Raw genomic sequence first — 22,470 nt, 5'->3', positions numbered from 1 at the left:
TACTTGATCTTTCAAGCCATATTCACATATATGAAAATGTTGGGCTAGGGGAAGAGAGGTCCGATGTCTAATCTCGGGCTCAAACCCCACTAAAGATGGTCCTGCTCATAATAATAAAGACCATCTACAGTCCTCAGTTCCACGAGACCTTCTGTGACATTTGGAACACAGTCAGGTACTTCAGCTGGGATATCCTATGTCTTTGGGAGATCAGAGTCATCTCAGGATTTGAACCCAATCTCAGTCACTCCACTCCTACTTCGTTTTTGCCTCAGGCTGGCACAGGTGTGAAGGTTGGTATATGGTATAAACCTGTTGCCAAGACAATTTTGAAATATGAAAATATACTGAACATGATGGAAATTTGTTCCCCTAGAATGCCTCATCTGCATATGTGTGTGAATTTGCCTTAGGAATAATAGCTGATGCTGACCCAAGCAGTGATCTCTTAATGTCTTCCATGCTTCTAATGCAGCACCAACAGTGGCCTTACAATTGGTCCCCTACAGTCCCCACTGGAAAGTAAGTCCCACAGAGCAGTTAGGTTTCTTTGATATATAGAAAATAATATATAGGAGCACCTGGGTGGCTCAGTTGGTTAAGCATCTGTCTTTAGCTCAGGTCATGATCTCAGGGTCCTGGGATCAAGCCCCACGTCAGGGCTCCCTACTCAGTGGAGAGTCTGCTTCTCCCTCTGCCCTTACCCCTACTTGTGCTCTCTCTTTCTCTCTCTGACAAAAGGATAAAATCTTTAAAAAAAGAAAATTTTATACATATTATATATGTATATATATAACATACATGTAAGTTATGGAGCATAGCACTATTTCTTGTCTTTCTAACCTATTGCCTGGAGAAATATGTAGCACAACAAATATATGTTAAATATATGAATAATTCTTCTATGAGTAAGAGAACCAGAAAGACTGGCATCTCCCAGATAAAATGTCCATCAGTGGTCAGACAGGTGAAGGTATCGTTCTAAGATCTGCCCTATTAAATCTATGAAAACCAAATTCCATTCTACTTTCTAGATTTATTCTCTTCCTTTCTACCTTTTGTGAGTTCAGTAGCATGACTCCCTCATAAAGCTGTGCGGTGGAGGTGACACAGTGTGGTTGAAAGACCACGGACTGAACTCAGACAATTCTGAGTCTGAGTCCTGGCTCTGTCATTCTATAGTTGCTCCACCCTGGGCAAACTACATACCATCTCTACAGATCAGTTCTCTAACCTATTATAAGTGGGTTATGAATACTTATCTGCTCGAGTTACGGGGGATGAAAAGAAAATAACACCTCATATCAATTAATTTCTCACATTAGGAGTGCCTGGGTGGCTCACGGTTAAGGATCTGACTCCATCTCTGCTTAGGTCATGATCTCAGGGCCGTGGGTTTGAACTCAGTGTTGGGCTCCACATGGGTGTAGAGCCTGCTGACCCTCATCCCCAGCAAAAAATCTCACATTATTTCAAGTAAAAAAAAAAAAATCTGTTCTAAATATTTCCAGACAGGAATCATCCGATCTCCACTATTGATGGCATACTGGGAAGTTAATTAAAAGTTGTATTTGTAAAGGGTCCCCATGAGCCTGTAGGTTTCTGCTCCCCTCTTGAATTCATGTACCTTATCAAACCTTTCTTCTTACTACCTTTTTTATTTTTAAAATATTTTTATCTTTAAGTAATCTCCACACCCAACGTGGGACTGAAACTCACAAACTGAGATCAAGTCACATTCTCTACTGACTCACCCGGCCAGCCAGCCTCATCATTACCTTTTAGTTCCATTTTTCTTTGGTGGCTTTACATTGCCTTTTACTCCTAGTGGCAGCTAATTCCTACACATGGCATCCCTGGAATCTTGTCTTTCACATATTATTGTTGAGTCACTTTGGTTTTCCCCCTGGATTGAATCCTAGAGACAAATCAATAGGTAACTATGGCTCTCTCCCAGACAGTAAAAGAAAATGGGGGGAAAAAAGAAAGAAAGAAAAAAAAAAAGAAAAGGGAATCCCCTGTGGGGTAACATCTCAGTTTATATTAATGCCATGTTTTTATATTCTTTTCAAAAGTACACACCATACATAATTCAGGCAGTTCAATTTGGTTCTGTACAAGCAGTCCTCACTTTTAGAATAGCCTGTGTATTCCAAAGTGTATTTGTAAAGCCAGTTGTGTAAAACTCACAATGCCAAGTGTTCAGAGAAATGAGGTTACCTTGGGTCATCAGGTTCTCAGGGCAGTCCCCCAAAGTCTATCTAATCCTGAATGTGGCCAACCTGGCACACTATTCACCTAACTCCAGAACTCTGCACAGCCTTGATTCTGCAAAAGAGGGAGAGAGAGCACTCTGTGTTCCACCTCTGGGTGCTGGGGACATACAGCCCTCCTCTACTCCCTACTTGGCCGGGTGTGCAGCTAGGGGTAGAGCTGTGCCAGGGAGGAGGCTGGGAGAAGGGCAGACAATCCTGGGCACCAGCACAGGAAATCTGATTCTCTGTCTCATGACATCTCTCCAGACCTTCTGCTTGCAGGAATTCTGAATAAGGAATAATAGGAATAGTAATGACGTTTGTAGAGTGCTATATAGTTTATAAATGACTTAGCTTCATCCCTAATATATCACTGTCTCTTTGGTTCTTTTTTTTTTTTTTTTGTCTCTTTCGTTCTTAAAACAAACCTCTTGAGTTAGTTATTGTTGTAATCTTTATTATAATAAAAATTTATTAATTTTTATTGGACAGATAGAAAAATAATTTCATTTCTCAACCTCAGTTTTCCTAAGGCCAGTGCGGGGGAAAGATATAAAAAGAAGCTTAACTGGCACTCCAGCATGGTTGCTTCTAACTAGGTCTCCTCCCACACACCCTTGGCTATATTTTATTTGCGAAACATTTAAATTGTGTTTACTAGGTGTCAGGCACTGTCCTAAGTGTTCTACAAATATTAGCTCACTTAAAATGGCTCAGTCTCAAGTTACAATTTACCTTCTTTTTTTACTCTTAACCTGTCTCTCTCTTTTTTTTTTTTTTTTAACCTGTCTCAATCACTATGTAATCATCTTGACATGGATGGTGACTTTAGCAACGTTAACTCACGGCATTTTTTATTCAGAGGAGTTTGGGTTATTTAGGTGATCTCTGACTCTCATATTTCCATTATCGGTTGAGTCACTTTCAAGAGTCAACTTCTTGGCCAAATAGTTTGAATATGATCTGAGATTTTATATTCTCAAATCCAACAGGTATTTCCACCACAGCTTTTCTTATTTTACGACAAAATAAACTGCCTCTAGCCAGAGCTAAAGTTTCAGCCAATGGAAATTGCCTCTTAATAAACTCTCTATTAAATATGGCATCTGACTCTGGCAGTTTTGTGCCTGTCAGCTCCTAGAGTGCATTGGACCAGCCTGAGAGGAGAGTAGCTTTGCAGTTACCAGAAAGTGCTCTGAAAATAGACCTCTGGCTTTGAATTCTGGCTCTCTCTGTTTCTATTTTGCCCTGTCCATACCTCAGATTTTCTCATCTTTAAAATAGCGATAATGGGTCATCCGGCTAGCTTAGAAGAGTGTGCAACTCCTAATCTCCAGTTCATAGGTTTGAGCCCCATGTGGGGGGTAGAGATTACTTAAATAAAACAAACACACACAAAAAAACGCTTCATACTATAAAACAGTAATAATTCCTATATTATAAAACAGGGATAATAATATTACCAATCTTGTAGTGTCATTGTGAAGATTGTCCCATTCTACAGATGAGGAAATGGAAGTTCAAGAGTACAAGGCAATACAAAGGGTTTCCCCAAGACAACACAATTAGTATGTGCTGAAGCTGAACTTTGAATTTAGAGCTGCCTGTTTCCCAAGTCCATACACTACCACCTGCAGGAATGGGTTCAGCTCTTAGCCAGCTGATCAATCAAATATGCCATGTTGAGAACAACTTGAGACTGCATTGGCGCTGAATGCGAAAGAGTCTAGACACTTAGGCAGCATCTGCTGTAGTCACAGAAGGGGATATGTCATCCCCACTTGGCACAAGCACTGATAGACCCAATATGATATGTTGATTATAGTTCACTTAAGGGATCCCTGGGTGGCGCAGCGGTTTGGCGCCAGCCTTTGGCCCAGGGCGCGATCCTGGAAACCCGGGATCAAATCCCACGTCGGGCTCCTGGTGCATGGAGCCTGCTTCTCCCTCTGCCTGTGTCTCTGCCTCTCTCTCTCTCTCTCTCTGTGTGTGACTATAATAAATAAATTTTAAAAAAATGAATAGTATAGTTCACTTAAGTCATTACAGTGAAACAACAGCCAGTTTACCCAACCTACCCTCTTTCTCTCTTCTGTGCCTACTCACTCTTCCTCTACTGCCAATTATAAAAGCAAATAGGTATTACCTTAAGGGTGAGATGTAAAAAGGATTGATGGGTAAGAGTTTAGAAATAACATCCTTTTCTTGAAACAGAATCAGTCAGGGACCATTGATTCTGCTTTATTTTTCCTTCCTGATTTGTTTATTAATTTATTTTTTTATTTTTTAAGAAGGATCCACACACAACATGGGACTCAAACTTACAACACTGAGATCAAGAGTCTTAGGCCAGGCACCCCCTCCTTCCTGATTTACAGAGTGGTGCAAGTCTGGAGTGTTTATTATTTCATGAGAGTCTAGGTAAAAAGACCGTGTGACTTTCATATGAAAACTGTTCTCAAAAAAAACAAAAACAAAAACAACAACAACAAAAAAAACAAAACAAAAGAAAACTGTTCTCATCTACTCAGGTGCAACCCAGCCTGAGTGCACTCTGGAGACCATACCCTTAAGAGGGTTGTTTCTTTGGACTGAAACCCTAGGATGCATCCTCAGAAAGAGGCATGTGGCTACCATCTTTGTCCTTAAATCTAAAATGGTGTTTAGATCCAGCAGCATTGAGGAGACTGGCTTAGTGGTTTTTGATGATGAAAGCAAGAGGCTGGGACAGTTAACTTCTTAAACTCTTTTTTAGCTCCAAGAAAAAAATTATTGATCATGTCCTATTAGCCAGATGCTATGCAAATGCTTTCACAAGCATTGCCTCATTTAGTTCTCTTAACTGTTTTACAGAGGAGGAATCATTCCCTTCTTGTGAAGATAAAGAAATCTTAAGATTCTAGAAGGTTGGGCAGCCCTGGTGGCTCAGCGGTTTAGCACTGCCTTCTGCCCAGGGCGTGATCCTGGAGACACAGGATCAAGTCCCATGTCAGGCTCCCTGCATGGAGCCTGCTTCTCCCTCTGCCTGTATCTCTGCCTCTCTCTCTGTGTGTGTCTCTCATGAATAAATAAATAAAATCTTTAAAAAAAAAAAAAGGGTTAAAAAAATAAAAAAATAAAAAAATAAATAAATAAATAAATAAATAAATAAATAAATAATAAAGGTTCCAGAAGGTTAAGTGATTTGCCTAGTTTGCATAGCTAGGTTGCATAGTTTAACCTCATCTATTCAATAAATGTTTATTGAGCCCCTCCTATGTGCCAGGCACTGGAATAAACTCTAGAAATACTGAAATAAATAAGCAGCATCCCTGCACATAAGAGCTTATAGCTCAAAGACAGAGTTGCATCTCTAAGCAGGTTATAGAATCAGATGTGGTAATGGAGTGGTAACTGCGGAAAGGGCATCATGGGAGCACAGATAGCTGAACTTGACCAGCCTGGCAGTCAGTAGAGTTTAGAAATAACTCATCTCCTGGAGGAGATGGCGCCTAAAGGATCTTATATGATGAGTAAGCATTAACCTGGTGAAGGAGGATTGAAAGACGATAAATTGCATCCCAGGTTTTGGTAAAAGACAGCACAAGCAAAGACATGGAGATGAGAAGCAGTATTGTGAGTGTGAAAACCACACAGCTGGGGACTGCTGGAATAGTATAGGCATGGAGATGGGGCTGGTGTAGTAGACAGGGGCCAGTCCAACGCAATCCTTGCTGTTGTGTTTTCCCTGTGGCCTCTTCTTCTCTCCTTGAAGTGTATGCCCTATGAAAAAAGAAGACTGTGGGATGCCTGCATGGCTCAGTCTGTTAAGTGTCAGAATCCTGGTTTCAGCTTAGGTTGTGATTAGGGTCATGAGATCAAGCCCCCTGTAGGGCTCTGCACTTAGCAGGGACTGTGCTTGAGATTCTCTCCCTCTTCCTCTGCTCCTGCCCCTGCTCACATGCTCTCTCATTCTAAAACAAGTAAATAAATCTCTTTTTAAAAAAAAGAAGAAGAAGAAAGAGGAAAAGAACACTGCACCCAGCTGAGAATCCAAAAATGGCCCTGAACAATTACTCTTAGGTGAAGGTTTAAATCAGGTGGTCTACTTGTAGGGAAGAAGACCTGTTGTGGCAACCCGGGAAATCATTTCACCTCTAATAGGCTCCTGGGCCATCTCCCAATGTACCAAGTATCTAAGTAGATAAACAACTGAGAGCTAGGAACAGGGGTTATAGTCAGTGTGTAATAGTGGGTGATTCTTCTGAGGCCCACACCTCCCCTGAATGCAGCAGTTAACTTCGACTTCCTGAGTCCCCCTGGCTTCTCCCGTTCTGGTTTTCTGCTATAGACTATCTATGCATCTCTGCTCCGTTCCTGTGTTTGTCTTTGCTGTTCCTTCTTGAGTTTGCATGAGATGCTTGTCAACACTGAGATGAACCGAATGTATGAGGTTTGCCCTCCAGAACAGTGTTTCCTAATGGATCTACAGCTTCATTCAATCAGCTGTATAAGTCCTCTGTCAGGGACCCAGGATTAAGAGAGGATAAGATAGGGCAGCCCGGGTGGCTCAGTGGTTTAGTGCCACCTTCGACCCAGGGCCTGATCCTGGAGAACCAGGATCAAGTCCCATATTGGGCTCCCTGCGTGGAGCCTGCTGCTTCCTCTGCCTGTGTCTCTGCCTCTCTCTGTGTGTGTCTCTCATGAATAAATAAATAAAATCTTAAGGGGATCCCTGGGTGGCGCAGCGGTTTAGTGCCTGCCTTTGGCCGGGGGCATGATCCTGGAGACCCAGGATCGAATCCCACATCGGGCTCCCGGTGCATGGAGCCTGCTTTTCCCTCTGCCTGTGTCTCTGCCTCTCTCTCTCTCTCTCTCTGTGTGTGACTATAATAAATAAATTTTAAAAAAATGAATAGTATAGTTCACTTAAAGTCATTACAGTGAAACAACAGCCAGTTTACCCAACCTACCCTCTTTCTCTCTTCTGTGCCTACTGCTCTTCCTCTACTGACCAATTATAAAAGCAAATAGGTATTACCTTAAGGGTGAGATGTAAAAAGGATTGATGGGTAAGAGTTTAGAAATAACATCCTTTTCTTGAAACAGAATCGTCAGGGACCATTGATTCTGCTTTATTTTTCCTTCCTGATTTGTTTATTAATTTATTTTTTTATTTTTTAAGAAGGATCACACACAACATGGGACTCAAACTTACAACACTGAGATCAAGAGTCTTAGGCCAGGCACCCCCTCCTTCTGATTTACAGAGTGGTGCAAGTCTGGAGTGTTTATTATTTCATGAGAGTCTAGGTAAAAAGGACCGTGTGACTTTCATATGAAAACTGTTCTCAAAAAAAACAAAAACAAAAACAACAACAACAAAAAAACAAAACAAAAGAAAACTGTTCTCATCTACTCAGGTGCAACCCAGCCTGAGTGCACTCTGGAGACCATACCCTTAAGAGGGTTGTTTCTTTGGACTGAAACCCTAGGATGCATCCTCAGAAAGAGGCATGTGGCTACCATCTTTGTCCTTAAATCTAAAATGGTGTTTAGATCCAGCAGCATTGAGGAGACTGGCTTAGTGGTTTTTGATGATGAAAGCAAGAGGCTGGGACAGTTAACTTCTTAAACTCTTTTTTAGCTCCAAGAAAAAATTATTGATCATGTCCTAATAGCCAGATGCAATGCAAATGCTTTCACAAGCATTGCCTCATTTAGTTCTCTTAACTGTTTTACAGAGGAGGAATCATTCCCTTCTTGTGAAGATAAAGAAATCTTAAGATTCTAGAAGGTTGGGCAGCCCTGGTGGCTCAGCGGTTTAGCACTGCCTTCTGCCCAGGGCGTGATCCTGGAGACACAGGATCAAGTCCCATGTCAGGCTCCCTGCATGGAGCCTGCTTCTCCCTCTGCCTGTGTCTCTGCCTCTCTCTGTGTGTGTCTCTCATGAATAAATAAATAAAATCTTTAAAAAAAAAAAAGGGTTAAAAAAATAAAAAAATAAAAAAATAAATAAATAAAAAAATAAATAAATAAATAAATAATAAAGGTTCCAGAAGTTAAGTGATTTGCCTAGTTTGCATAGCTAGGTTGCATAGTTTAACCTCATCTATTCAATAAATGTTTATTGAGCCCCTCCTATGTGCCAGGCACTGGAATAAACTCTAGAAATACTGAAATAAATAAGCAGCATCCCTGCACATAAGAGCTTATAGCTCAAAGACAGAGTTGCATCTCTAAGCAGGTTATAGAATCAGATGTGGTAATGGAGTGGTAACTGCGGAAAGGGCATCATGGGAGCACAGATAGCTGAACTTGACCAGCTGGCAGTCAGTAGAGTTTAGAAATAACTCATCTCCTGGAGGAGATGGCGCCTAAAGGATCTTATATGATGAGTAAGCATTAACCTGGTGAAGGAGGATTGAAAGACGATAAATTGCATCCCAGGTTTTGGTAAAAGACAGCACCAAGCAAAGACATGGAGATGAGAAGCAGTATTGTGAGTGTGAAAACCACACAGCTGGGGACTGCTGGAATAGTATAGGCATGGAGATGGGGCTGGTGTAGTAGACAGGGGCCAGTCCAACGCAATCCTTGCTGTTGTGTTTTCCCTGTGGCCTCTTCTTCTCTCCTTGAAGTGTATGCCCCTATGAAAAAAAAGACTGTGGGATGCCTGCATGGCTCAGTCTGTTAAGTGTCAGAATCCTGGTTTCAGCTTAGGTTGTGATTAGGGTCATGAGATCAAGCCCCTGTAGGGCTCTGCACTTAGCAGGGACTGTGCTTGAGATTCTCTCCCTCTTCCTCTGCTCCTGCCCTGCTACATGCTCTCTCATTCTAAAACAAGTAAATAAATCTCTTTTTAAAAAAAAGAAGAAGAAGAAAGAGGAAAAGAACACTGCACCCAGCTGAGAATCCAAAAATGGCCCTGAACAATTACTCTTAGGTGAAGGTTTAAATCAGGTGGTCTACTTGTAGGGAAGAAGACCTGTTGTGGCAACCCGGGAAATCATTTCACCTCTAATAGGCTCCTGGGCCATCTCCCAATGTACCAAGTATCTTAGTAGATAAACAACTGAGAGCTAGGAACAGGGGTTATAGTCAGTGTGTAATAGTGGGTGATTCTTCTGAGGCCCACACCTCCCCTGAATGCAGCAGTTAACTTCGACTTCCTGAGTCCCCCTGGCTTCTCCCGTTCTGGTTTTCTGCTATAGACTATCTATGCATCTCTGCTCCGTTCCTGTGTTTGTCTTTGCTGTTCCTTCTTGAGTTTGCATGAGATGCTTGTCAACACTGAGATGAACCGAATGTATGAGGTTTGCCCTCCAGAACAGTGTTTCCTAATGGATCTACAGCTTCATTCAATCAGCTGTATAAGTCCTCTGTCAGGGACCCAGGATTAAGAGAGGATAAGATAGGGCAGCCGGGTGGCTCAGTGGTTTAGTGCACCTTCGACCCAGGGCCTGATCCTGGAGAACCAGGTCAAGGTACCATATTGGGCTCCCTGCGTGGAGCCTGCTGCTTCCTCTGCCTGTGTCTCTGCCTCTCTCTGTGTGTGTCTCTCATGAATAAATAAATAAAATCTTAAGGGGATCCCTGGGTGGCGCAGCGGTTTAGTGCCTGCCTTTGGCCGGGTGCATGATCCTGGAGACCCAGGATCGAATCCCACATCGGGCTCCCGGTGCATGGAGCCTGCTTCTCCCTCTGCCTGTATCTCTGCCTCTCTCTCTCTCTCTCTCTCTCTCTGTGACTATCATAAATAAATAAAAATTAAAAAAAAAAAAAAGGATGAGATGAAACCTTCTAAGTGGAAAATATGGCAGCTAGATCAGGGTACCCAAAGTGTGGTCTATGGACCACCTGCCTTTGAATTTTTATGATAGGAAGAGATTTAAGGATCCAGGCCTGGCCTATTGATTCCAAATATCTTGGGATGCAGCCAAGAGTTTGTATTTTTTAAGAAGCTCCCTGGGAGATCTTTGAGTAATATAGTAAGAACAATTGCATAGAAGAGGAGTCACAAAATGGCAGCAGTAAGTCAAATTCACTTGCAGATACATATTGTTTGAGCTTTACAGTGATTTACTCTTTTTAAAAGATTTTATTTATTTATTTATTTATTTATATTTATTTTATTTATTTGAGATAGAGAGAGAGAGAGAGAACATGAGTGGGGTGGGAGGGGCAAGAGGGAGAGGGAGAAGCAGACACCCCACTGAGCAGAGAGCTCAACTTGGGCTTGATCCCAGGACCCTGAGATCAAGACTGAGCTGAAGGCAGACACTTAACTGAGTCACTCAGGCACCCCAGTCTCACAGTGTTTTAAAATCAGAATATTTTACTCAAAATCTAGATTTCTGGCCTCTCTTGAAAAAATTCTTAAGGAGGCAGCCCTGAGCCAATGTTCAGGCAACAATCGTTTACAGCTGCAGTAGGACCATCGCCTTTCAGCCAGCATGCCCTCGGTCCCAGTGGCCACAGGAGCCTTCCGTGGTGTCATGTCCTACCTTTTGACTTGAGCTCCTCTAGGACAGACACCAGCTTTTTGTCATCCATGAATCTTCAGTTCCTAAAACCAAATTTACAGAAGAGAATGAAGAAATGCGAGCTGACTGAATAAATGGGCACAAGCAATGAGGTTTCTCTCGGCTTGGATAACTTAACTGAAAGATTAAAAAGAAAAGAAAAGAAAAGAAGCTGCTCTTGGGCGTAGGAGACCTGCTGTCCTCCTCCCGGTTCTCCGCTGATACATTGGGCTACATCAGTCACATCTCAGAGTCTAATTATCTTAACTACAAAAAGAAGTAGGAGGATGGGTTTGTCTGTGTTCTCCGTCTCAATCAGTGTGGCTCCTCGGGTTGTGGGGGGCACTAGGGCTCCATCCCTAAGGTGTAGGCCGAGAAGACGCTACTGTGGACTCCAGTCGCATCCGTCTCTTCCTCTGAAGCCCACACCTCAAAGGCCATCTGCTCACCGGCAGCTTGGAATCCTAGCGGACCTGGGGAGGTGGCTGACTCACCGGGGATGGCAGGGGCTGGTGGAGCGGACCGGGCCGGGGCCCTCTGGGAAGTCATCCTCACCACCTTCCCTAACTTTTCCCTGTTTCCCTCCTCTTCCCTTTACCTTTGCATCGTTACATGTTCCTGCCGTTGCCTCTACTGCAGGGCTCACTCCTTGGTATGCGTTGTTCCCTTCCTAGACTGTGATGTCCTTGAAGGCCTAGAAGAATCTAGGACACATCACAGCAGCACAATCATTGCAGTGGAGTGAAGCTGAGCAGCCCTAAACCCCAGATCCGTTGAGATGAGTCAGAGAAGAGTGACCTTGTCCTGGGCATGTTCCCCCTTCCCCGCCCCACACACTTCTGCATTTTGAGATGCAGAGCTCCCTGCTGATTTTTAGAAGGACAGATGATGTTTGCCAGCAGCTGAATATCCTGGGTCTCCCATCAGGGCTGCACAACGACATGGATTGCGGGGATTATGGATGGTGCGTAGCACTTAACCATAACAGCATGGTGTGGGGCCACGTTTCCTAAGCTGTTATGAAGAATCCTTTAATACTCTTTTGGAGAATGTAAATAGACACCGCATTAAAAAAGTAATATGGTCCAAAAAGTTTGGGAATGTCTGAAAACCATATTCAGGTCTCAGAGAGAAATGCTACATATCAGCATGTGAAGGACTCAGAAGTCTGGGGTAAAGAACATGGTTTCATTTTCTTTCTCCCGGTGCTTCCAAGGCACAGCGCTCAGGAAGGGACACTGAATTAGAAGTGAGAAGGCCTGAGTTCTCATGTCCCCTCTTTCACTAACGCAAATGTGTGATCTCCAACCAGACACTTTCCCCTTTTTTTAAATTATTTTTTTAAAGATTTTATTTATTTTTTTATTTTTTAAGAAGGATCACACACAACATGGGACTCAAACTTACAACACTGAGATCAAGAGTCTTAGGCCAGGCACCCCCTCCTTCTGATTTACAGAGTGGTGCAAGTCTGGAGTGTTTATTATTTCATGAGAGTCTAGGTAAAAAGCCGAGTGTCTTTCATATGAAAACTGTTCTCAAAAAAAAACAAAAACAAAAACAACAACAACAACCCCCCCCCCAACCCCCCCAAAGAAAACTGTTCTCATCTACTCAGGTGCAACCAGCCTGAGTGCACTCTGGAGACCATACCTTAAGAGGGTTGTTTCTTTGGACTGAAACCCTAGGATGCATCCTCAGAAAGAGGCATGTGGCTACCATCTTTGTCCTTAAATCTAAAATGGTGTTTAGATCCAGCAGCATTGAGGAGACTGGCTTAGTGGTTTTTGATGATGAAAGCAAGAGGCTGGGACAGTTAACTTCTTAAACTCTTTTTTAGCTCCAAGAAAAAAATTATTGATCATGTCCTATTAGCCAGATGCTATGCAAATGCTTTCACAAGCATTGCCTCATTTAGTTCTCTTAACTGTTTTACAGAGGAGGAATCATTCCCTTCTTGTGAAGATAAAGAAATCTTAAGATTCTAGAAGGTTGGGCAGCCCTGGTGGCTCAGCGGTTTAGCACTGCCTTCTGCCCAGGGCGTGATCCTGGAGACACAGGATCAAGTCCCATGTCAGGCTCCCTGCATGGAGCCTGCTTCTCCCTCTGCCTGTATCTCTGCCTCTCTCTCTGTGTGTGTCTCTCATGAATAAATAAATAAAATCTTTAAAAAAAAAAAAAGGGTTAAAAAAATAAAAAAATAAAAAAATAAATAAATAAATAAATAAATAAATAAATAAATAATAAAGGTTCCAGAAGGTTAAGTGATTTGCCTAGTTTGCATAGCTAGGTTGCATAGTTTAACCTCATCTATTCAATAAATGTTTATTGAGCCCCTCCTATGTGCCAGGCACTGGAATAAACTCTAGAAATACTGAAATAAATAAGCAGCATCCCTGCACATAAGAGCTTATAGCTCAAAGACAGAGTTGCATCTCTAAGCAGGTTATAGAATCAGATGTGGTAATGGAGTGGTAACTGCGGAAAGGGCATCATGGGAGCACAGATAGCTGAACTTGACCAGCCTGGCAGTCAGTAGAGTTTAGAAATAACTCATCTCCTGGAGGAGATGGCGCCTAAAGGATCTTATATGATGAGTAAGCATTAACCTGGTGAAGGAGGATTGAAAGACGATAAATTGCATCCCAGGTTTTGGTAAAAGACAGCACAAGCAAAGACATGGAGATGAGAAGCAGTATTGTGAGTGTGAAAACCACACAGCTGGGGACTGCTGGAATAGTATAGGCATGGAGATGGGGCTGGTGTAGTAGACAGGGGCCAGTCCAACGCAATCCTTGCTGTTGTGTTTTCCCTGTGGCCTCTTCTTCTCTCCTTGAAGTGTATGCCCTATGAAAAAAGAAGACTGTGGGATGCCTGCATGGCTCAGTCTGTTAAGTGTCAGAATCCTGGTTTCAGCTTAGGTTGTGATTAGGGTCATGAGATCAAGCCCCCTGTAGGGCTCTGCACTTAGCAGGGACTGTGCTTGAGATTCTCTCCCTCTTCCTCTGCTCCTGCCCCTGCTCACATGCTCTCTCATTCTAAAACAAGTAAATAAATCTCTTTTTAAAAAAAAGAAGAAGAAGAAAGAGGAAAAGAACACTGCACCCAGCTGAGAATCCAAAAATGGCCCTGAACAATTACTCTTAGGTGAAGGTTTAAATCAGGTGGTCTACTTGTAGGGAAGAAGACCTGTTGTGGCAACCCGGGAAATCATTTCACCTCTAATAGGCTCCTGGGCCATCTCCCAATGTACCAAGTATCTAAGTAGATAAACAACTGAGAGCTAGGAACAGGGGTTATAGTCAGTGTGTAATAGTGGGTGATTCTTCTGAGGCCCACACCTCCCCTGAATGCAGCAGTTAACTTCGACTTCCTGAGTCCCCCTGGCTTCTCCCGTTCTGGTTTTCTGCTATAGACTATCTATGCATCTCTGCTCCGTTCCTGTGTTTGTCTTTGCTGTTCCTTCTTGAGTTTGCATGAGATGCTTGTCAACACTGAGATGAACCGAATGTATGAGGTTTGCCCTCCAGAACAGTGTTTCCTAATGGATCTACAGCTTCATTCAATCAGCTGTATAAGTCCTCTGTCAGGGACCCAGGATTAAGAGAGGATAAGATAGGGCAGCCCGGGTGGCTCAGTGGTTTAGTGCCACCTTCGACCCAGGGCCTGATCCTGGAGAACCAGGATCAAGTCCCATATTGGGCTCCCTGCGTGGAGCCTGCTGCTTCCTCTGCCTGTGTCTCTGCCTCTCTCTGTGTGTGTCTCTCATGAATAAATAAATAAAATCTTAAGGGGATCCCTGGGTGGCGCAGCGGTTTAGTGCCTGCCTTTGGCCGGGGGCATGATCCTGGAGACCCAGGATCGAATCCCACATCGGGCTCCCGGTGCATGGAGCCTGCTTTTCCCTCTGCCTATGTCTCTGCCTCTCTCTCTCTCTCTCTCTCTCTCTGTGACTATCATAAATAAATAAAAATTAAAAAAAAAAAAAGGATGAGATGAAACCTTCTAAGTGGAAAATATGGCAGCTAGATCAGGGTACCCAAAGTGTGGTCTATGGACCACCTGCCTTTGAATTTTTATGATAGGAAGAGATTTAAGGATCCCAGCCTGGCCCTATTGATTCCAAATATCTTGGGATGCAGCCAAGAGTTTGTATTTTTAAGAAGCTCCCTGGGAGATCTTTGAGTAATATAGTAAGAACAATTGCATAGAAGAGGAGTCACAAAATGGCAGCAGTAAGTCAAATTCACTTGCAGATACATATTGTTTGAGCTTTACAGTGATTTACTCTTTTTAAAGATTTTATTTATTTATTTATTTATTTATTTATTTATTTATTTATTTGAGATAGAGAGAGAGAGAGAGAACATGAGTGGGGTGGGAGGGGCAGAGGGAGAGGGAGAAGCAGACTCCCCACTGAGCAGAGAGCTCAACTTGGGGCTTGATCCCAGGACCCTGAGATCAAGACTGAGCTGAAGGCAGACACTTAACTGAGTCACTCAGGCACCCCAGTCTCACAGTGTTTTAAAAAATCAGAATATTTTACTCAAAAATCTAGATTTCTGGCCTCTCTTGAAAAAATTCTTAAGGAGGCAGCCCTGAGCCAATGTTCAGGCAACAATCGTTTACAGCTGCAGTAAGGACCATCGCCTTTCAGCCAGCATGCCCTCGGTCCCCAGAGCCACAGGAGCCTTCCGTGGTGTCATGTCCCTACCTTTTGACTTGAGCTCCTCTAGGACAGACACCAGCTTTTTGTCATCCATGAATCTTCAGTTCCTAAAACCAAATTTACAGAAGAGAATGAAGAAATGCGAGCTGACTGAATAAATGGGCACAAGCAATGAGGTTTCTCTCGGCTTGGATAACTTAACTGAAAGATTAAAAAAGAAAAAGAAAAGAAAAGAAGCTGCTCTTGGGCGTAGGAGACCTGCTGTCTCCTCCCGGTTCTCCGCTGATACATTGGGCTACATCAGTCACATCTCAGAGTCTAATTATCTTAACTACAAAAAGAATTAGGAGGATGGGTTTGTCTGTGTTCTCCGTCTCAATCAGTGTGGCTCCTCGGGTTGTGGGGGGCACTAGGGCTCCATCCCTAAGGTGTAGGCCGAGAAGACGCTACTGTGGACTCCAGTCGCATCCGTCTCTTCCTCTGAAGCCCACACCTCAAAGGCCATCTGCTCACCCGGCAGCTTGGAATCCTAGCGGACCTGGGGAGGTGGCTGACTCACCGGGGATGGCAGGGGCTGGTGGAGCGGACCGGGCCGGGGCCCTCTGGGAAGTCATCCTCACCACCTTCCCCTAACTTTTCCCTGTTTCCCTCCTCTTCCCTTTACCTTTGCATCGTTACATGTTCCTGCCGTTGCCTCTACTGCAGGGCTCACTCCTTGGTATGCGTGTTCCCTTCCTAGACTGTGATGTCCTTGAAGGCCTAGAAGAATCTAGGACACATCACAGCAGCACAATCATTGCACGTGGAGTGAAGGCTGAGCAGCCCTAAACCCCAGATCCGTTGAGATGAGTCAGAGAAGAGCTGACCCTTGTCCTGGGCATGTTCCCCCTTCCCCGCCCCACACACTTCTGCATTTTGAGATGCAGAGCTCCCTGCTGATTTTTAGAAGGACAGATGATGTTTGCCAGCAGCTGAATATCCTGGGTCTCCCATCAGGGCTGCACAACGACATGGATTGCGGGGATTATGGATGGGTGCGTAGCACTTAACCATAACAGCATGGTGTGGGGCCACGTTTCCTAAGCTGTTATGAAGAATCCTTTAATACTCTTTTGGAGAATGTAAATAGACACCGCATTAAAAAAGTAATATGGTCCAAAAAGTTTGGGAATGTCTGAAAACCATATTCAGGTCTCAGAGAGAAATGCTACATATCAGCATGTGAAGGACTCAGAAGTCTGGGGTAAAGAACATGGTTTCATTTTCTTTCTCCCGGTGCTTCCAAGGCACAGCGCTCAGGAAGGGACACTGAATTAGAAGTGAGAAGGCCTGAGTTCTCATGTCCCCTCTTTCACTAACGCAAATGTGTGATCTCCAACCAGACACTTTCCCCTTTTTTTAAATTATTTTTTTAAAGATTTTATTTATTTTTTTATTTGAGAGAGAGAGAGAGAGAGAAACAGCGAGAGGGAGAGCAAACAAGCCGGGGGGAGCTGAAGAGAGGGAGAAGCAGACTCCCTGCTAAAAGGGAACCCGACGTGGGGCTTGATGCCAGGACCCTGAAGGCCGATGCCCAACTGAGCCCCCAGGCGCCCCTAGACATTTCCCCTTCGCAGCCTCAAATTCCTCATTTGCAAATTGAAAGAACTGAAAACGAAAATCTAAGTGACATGACTGGATTAGATGATTTCCAGCAGCCCTTCCGATCCCCACTTTCTCTCCAGCTCCAAGGGAGGAACACTCTGGCCTGGAAGCCTTTGCTAGGACTGAAAGGTCCGCACATTGGGTACTTAGCAACGGTCTCAGCCCTGCTCCACGCAGGAACAGCTGGGCAGGAGCCTGGGTGTTCTCTGACCACGGCTGTTTCTGCATGGCCAGATCCGAAGGAGAATTATCTGGCAGTTCTGAGCTGGTTGCGCCGACTCCGGGATGACCTCTCACACTGTAAGGATCAGCCACCACTTTTGCTAAGTTGGAAGACTGTGATTGGCATTAGGTTTTTCAAACCTAATGAGATGCTTCCCTAAAGGCCCCCGATGGGCTGGGCCAAGGGGCAGACTCCGTTTTGTGGATCCAACATGTGAACTGACTTTACCCATCTCAGGACTTGCACTGGGCATCGCGGCAACGTCGTGGAGCCAGAGTGGGTAAATACAGTACAACTTTCAATAGGAGTTGGGTTCAAAAGTCAATGTTTAGAGCAAAAATCAAGTATTAGCAAAATTATCTTTGAAGATATTTAAGATCATCTCTGGGGGTGGTGAAATGGTCCCACTCGGAGAAGCACAGGACAGTTGAGGGACCCGGGTTTTAACTGAGATATTATGTCATTCGCCCTACGTTTCTCCAGGCCATCGATTGACTCGTTATGTGGATCAGAGTCTTGTTTTGTTTTTTGCTCTGTTTTGGCTAAAACTGAATTTGTGTAAGGTAAGTATGTATATGACCCCATTCGCTGAAATACATAGAAAAAGTCTCTACGTTCATTCTACTGATAGAGGTTACCCCCTGGGTGTGGACTGGGATAAGAGGTTCCAGAACAAAAAAAAGGATCAAAGAGGACTTCTCTTCTTTTTTTTTTTTTTTTTTTGTTATTTAACAAGGAAAATGAATGTATTTGTATTTTTCTTGTGCAACATGAAAAGATCCCTGACTATAAGTCACTCACACATTTTCAGGGAAAGACAAGCATGAAAATTAAAAAAAAAACAAAAACGATAAGATAGTGAGAGCAGTAGGCTGTGGGAGGGTGGGAGGTCTCAGGGTGGGGGAGTAATAAATTTTTCCCTGCTGCTTAGTCTCATCCCTGTCCCTTTGTTCTGTGCTCAGGGAGACACGGTTGGATGAAGTTTTGCTTATTCTGCTTCAAGGTGACCTAGATAAGGCTTGGGCAGTTTGGCTTGTCTTGCCAGGTCCCTCCCCTGCCCCAGGGAAGGGCAGCTCTCTTAGTGTATAAGTAGGTGAGGAGCATTGACCTTACAAGGAGGCTTCTGTAGGAGTTTCCAATCTGCTATTTTTTTTTAAAGATTTATTTACTTATTTGAGGGTGGGGTGTGGGGTGGGGGAGGAGGAAGAGGGAAAATCCACCTCAAGGGCACAGCCCTACATGAGACTCAATCTCACGACCCTGAGATCATGTCCAGAGCCAAAATCAAGAGTTAGATGCCAAACTGACTGAACTACCCAGGTGTCCCCAGATCTGCTATTTCTTTTGCCACAACAGGGATGTTGGTGAGAGGGGCCTGAGAGTGGATCACTGCAGTGCGTCGGCTCACCCGCAGACTCACCGTTGGCAGTGCATTCACCTCCTCCTTGTCCTTCGTGAGGTGGAGTGAACTGGAATTATTATTCTCATGTTACAGACTTTGGAACAAAGGCACAAGACTGAAAAGCAAAGGTATATACCCAATGCTGGCTTGGTCAGCCGCCCAGTCTAGGGCCCCGTCCATCTAACTACCTTTCATGTTCTACTGACCATCTCAGAAGGCAGTTATGGATCATCAGCTGAGTGTAGAATCCTGAATCGACAGTAACAGAACCACTGGGTGAATATTTACATCATTTTCCTGACACAGCCTGTAGTGTGAATTCTGTCTCAGGCCTAGTGGGAAAACTCCACAACTTTTTTCCCTGGGAATGAGGATCTTCTCAGTTGAAGGTTGTGCTTGGTATAGTAAAAATTGCAGGCTCTAGACTGAGATGGAACTCATTGCATTTTACCTGTAAGATACTGGACAAGTTCCTCGATCTCTCTGAACCCCAGCTCTTTGTCTGTGGAATGGGAAAAATACTACCCACTTCATTGGATGACTATGAAGAATGAATAGAAGCCCGATGCTTGGCCCCAAGCAGGCACTCATCATACATTAGTCCCTCTCATTCTCTGGGTCTTTTCTAGCAGGGTACTGGCCATAAACATGTGGTAGGACCCACTTCGTTTCATGAGTTAGCCTAATGGGAACAAGAAAATGTCTACTCATTTGGAAAATTAAAGTCTGCATCCATTGAGAGACTTCACCCAAAGGTTCACCCACTTTTCAGGTTAAGTTGGGCCTATAAGAATAGAAGGAAGAGGAAGAGGAGGAGGGAAAGAAGGAAACTTGAGGACATTGTTTTTGTGTGTGTGTGTGTTTTTCTCTCTCTCTCCTTTTTTTTTTTTTGTACATGAGAAATTAAGATTAGTTAGCCAGGGCTGTGGACATCCTGTACTCATCTTTTCTTTGGATACATTTCAAGAAAGGATATGATGCTTCTTTCAGTGCTTGATGTTGGAAATGACCGCGTGATGCAGTTTTCATAGACTTTCTCCCAGATGAAGGTGTTTGATGATAGAAGATTTTGGTCATCAAGATTTTCAGGCCTCTGGCTCAGCAATAAAACGAGATGAGGGGCATGGCAGCATTCATATTAAATGGTTTTCCTCTAGTGTTAATACTAGAGCTCGCTGTTCCCTGAAGATCTTTACTTACAAATTGTCTGAAGCCTTTTGGACAAAATAAAATTCAATTAAAGTTGGCCGAGGGGAAAATTGAGAATTTTATGTATATGTATGTTAAAAATGATTAAAGAAAACAATTTACATGATCCAAACAAACATTATTTAACACTTCATGAAACAAGTAGTCTCCATTCGCAGGGACCCAGAGAACTGAAAGACAGGAAGCTTTTATAGGACAAAGAATAAAGAAAAAGCAGGAAAAAATAGAAAGTATCTGATTGGCTACAGCCACATAGTCATACTGTTTGGGGGCAAAAAAGAAAGAGGAACTAGGGATCCCTGGGGGGCAGTTTAACACCTGCCTTCTGTCCAGGGCGTGATCCTGGGGACCCGGGATCAAGTCCCATGTCAGGCTCCCTGCATGGAGCCTACTTCTCCCTCTGCCTGTGTCTCTGCCTCTCTCTCTCTCTCTGTCTTTCATGAATAAATAAATAAAAATCTTAAAAAAAAAAAAAAAAAGAGGAGGAACTAGAGCCCAGAGTTGGCTTGGTGTTTGGAAATCAGCTGACTGGATATACTGTCTTTCTGGTCAAGTGGAACATTTACAGAGACATGAAAGTTATCTAAATTCCATTTGCTGACACAGCACCCTGGCCAGGAGCAGCTCCATCTTGGGCCTAGAAATTTATTTCAACATGTACATTTATATTCTACATACATATTCATGTAAATGTGTGTTCTATGCATGTAAATTATGTGTAAGAATATGGATAGGGCTATCTGGTGAAATTGGAATACTAGAATATAGTAAAGCTTCAGGAAAGGACTGGAACAAGGAACTGCAAAGCCATTGGAATATCTCCTTGCAAATCTGGTGGGTTCTTCTCTCTCCTCCCTCTCCCCTGGTGGAATATAGCTATTAATTAGCCTCCTGAAAAGTGACTGATACATGTCGTTCTAATGAGTCAGGGCTGTGTAGATCACAAATCCCAATCCCTAACTTGGGCAATTGTCCATCCTGAGCCAATGAGCTATGACAGCCAGCAGAAATGTGATACACAGTGCAGACACAGCTGCTGGAGCCCATCCATTGCCAACAAAGAAGACACAGTCATTACAATTTATGACCGAGAACTGGAGACCCAATGTAGATGGCATCAGTGAGGCATAAAGAGGGATGCCTGGGTGGCTCAGTGGTTGGGTGTCTGCCTTTGGCTCAGGGTGTGATCCTGGAGTCCCGGGATCGAGTCACATTGGGCTCCCTGCAGAGTCTGCTTCTCCCTCTGCCTGTGTCTCTGCCTCTCTCTCTCTCTCTGTGTTGCTCATGAATAAATAAATAAAATCTTTTTTAAAAATGAGGCATAAAGAAAGCAAAAATGCCCAAATAAGAGCAAATATAACCAAAAGGACCAGAGTCATGACTGAGAAGGATAAACAAAACAGGGGCCTGGCCTCTGGGTGAGATTGAGACAGAGAAAAAGAAGCAAAGCTTGATGGGGATAAAGGAAATAGGGCCCAGAGAAATCTTGAGTGTGATACCTGGAGGTTAAAGTGCAGGACAGTGCCACTGAGAGGGCCCTGCCTCATACCATGGAATAGAACCTCCCTTAACTACTCCCTCCTAAGTATTTTGTAATTTCTTCCCTTTCTAACATCCTGCTTCTAAATGGGGTCTGTGTCTCTGGTCTCCCATCTTTTTCCCTAATTAAAGGAAAGCATTAAAAACAAAATTGTGATGGCAAGAATCATAGCTTCCACTTACTAAGAGCCTCCTCTACCCCATCTGTTTCACATTGTTTCTCTCTAATTTTCACAACTTTGTGAGTCGAACATTACTGTCCCCATTTTATAGACATGGAAAACGAGTCTCAGCGTGATAAGGTAACTTGTCCCAAGCCACATAGCTACAAAGCTAGTTAAGAAACAAACAACAACAACAACAAAAACAGCTAAGATCCAGCAGATTCAGGTAAAGTTCTTTTTCTCCTCTCCACCCCCCCAACTGCTTAAAAAGAATTTAGAAAACCTGCTCCAGGAAGAGAGCTACCACCACAGGTAATAACTACATTATGATATGAACAGGTACAGCAGACAGGAAGGAGCCTAGCAAGCTAGTATGGCCTTTTTGAGCAAAGTCCTCTCTAATGTGGAGAACAAAGAAAGGTAAAAGAAAAGAATGAAGTTTCTTTACAACTTACATTCCATTGCCAAGTACTTGAGATGGGCCCAGTGAACTTCCTTTTTTTTTTTTTTTTTTTTTCCAGTGACTTCCTTGAGGGGCTTTAGCTATCCCAAAGTTAATACTTTGCTAGAAGCAAAAGGCAACCTCAGCTTGATATTAGCCTGACCTCCAGAATCCTGTAAAAAATCCCTGTGGAGAGGCACCCGGGTGGCTCAAGGTCATGTTCCATGCTCAGCGAGGAGTCTGCTTCTCCCTGGCTCCCCCCCAACCCCCGCCTCGCCGCTTGTGTATGCTCTCTGTGAAATAAATAAAATCTTAAAAAAAAAATCCCTTTGGAAACTTGCAAAATATATGTTAGTAATCATCCTCTAAACATCTGGCGCACTGATATACATCTGCAGCATCTCATGACTAAGAGTTTG

This window comes from Vulpes lagopus, chromosome 1, assembly GCF_018345385.1.
Source record: "Vulpes lagopus strain Blue_001 chromosome 1, ASM1834538v1, whole genome shotgun sequence".
Classification (NCBI taxonomy): domain Eukaryota; kingdom Metazoa; phylum Chordata; class Mammalia; order Carnivora; family Canidae; genus Vulpes; species Vulpes lagopus.
Note: the sequence above shows the minus strand (reverse complement) of the source record.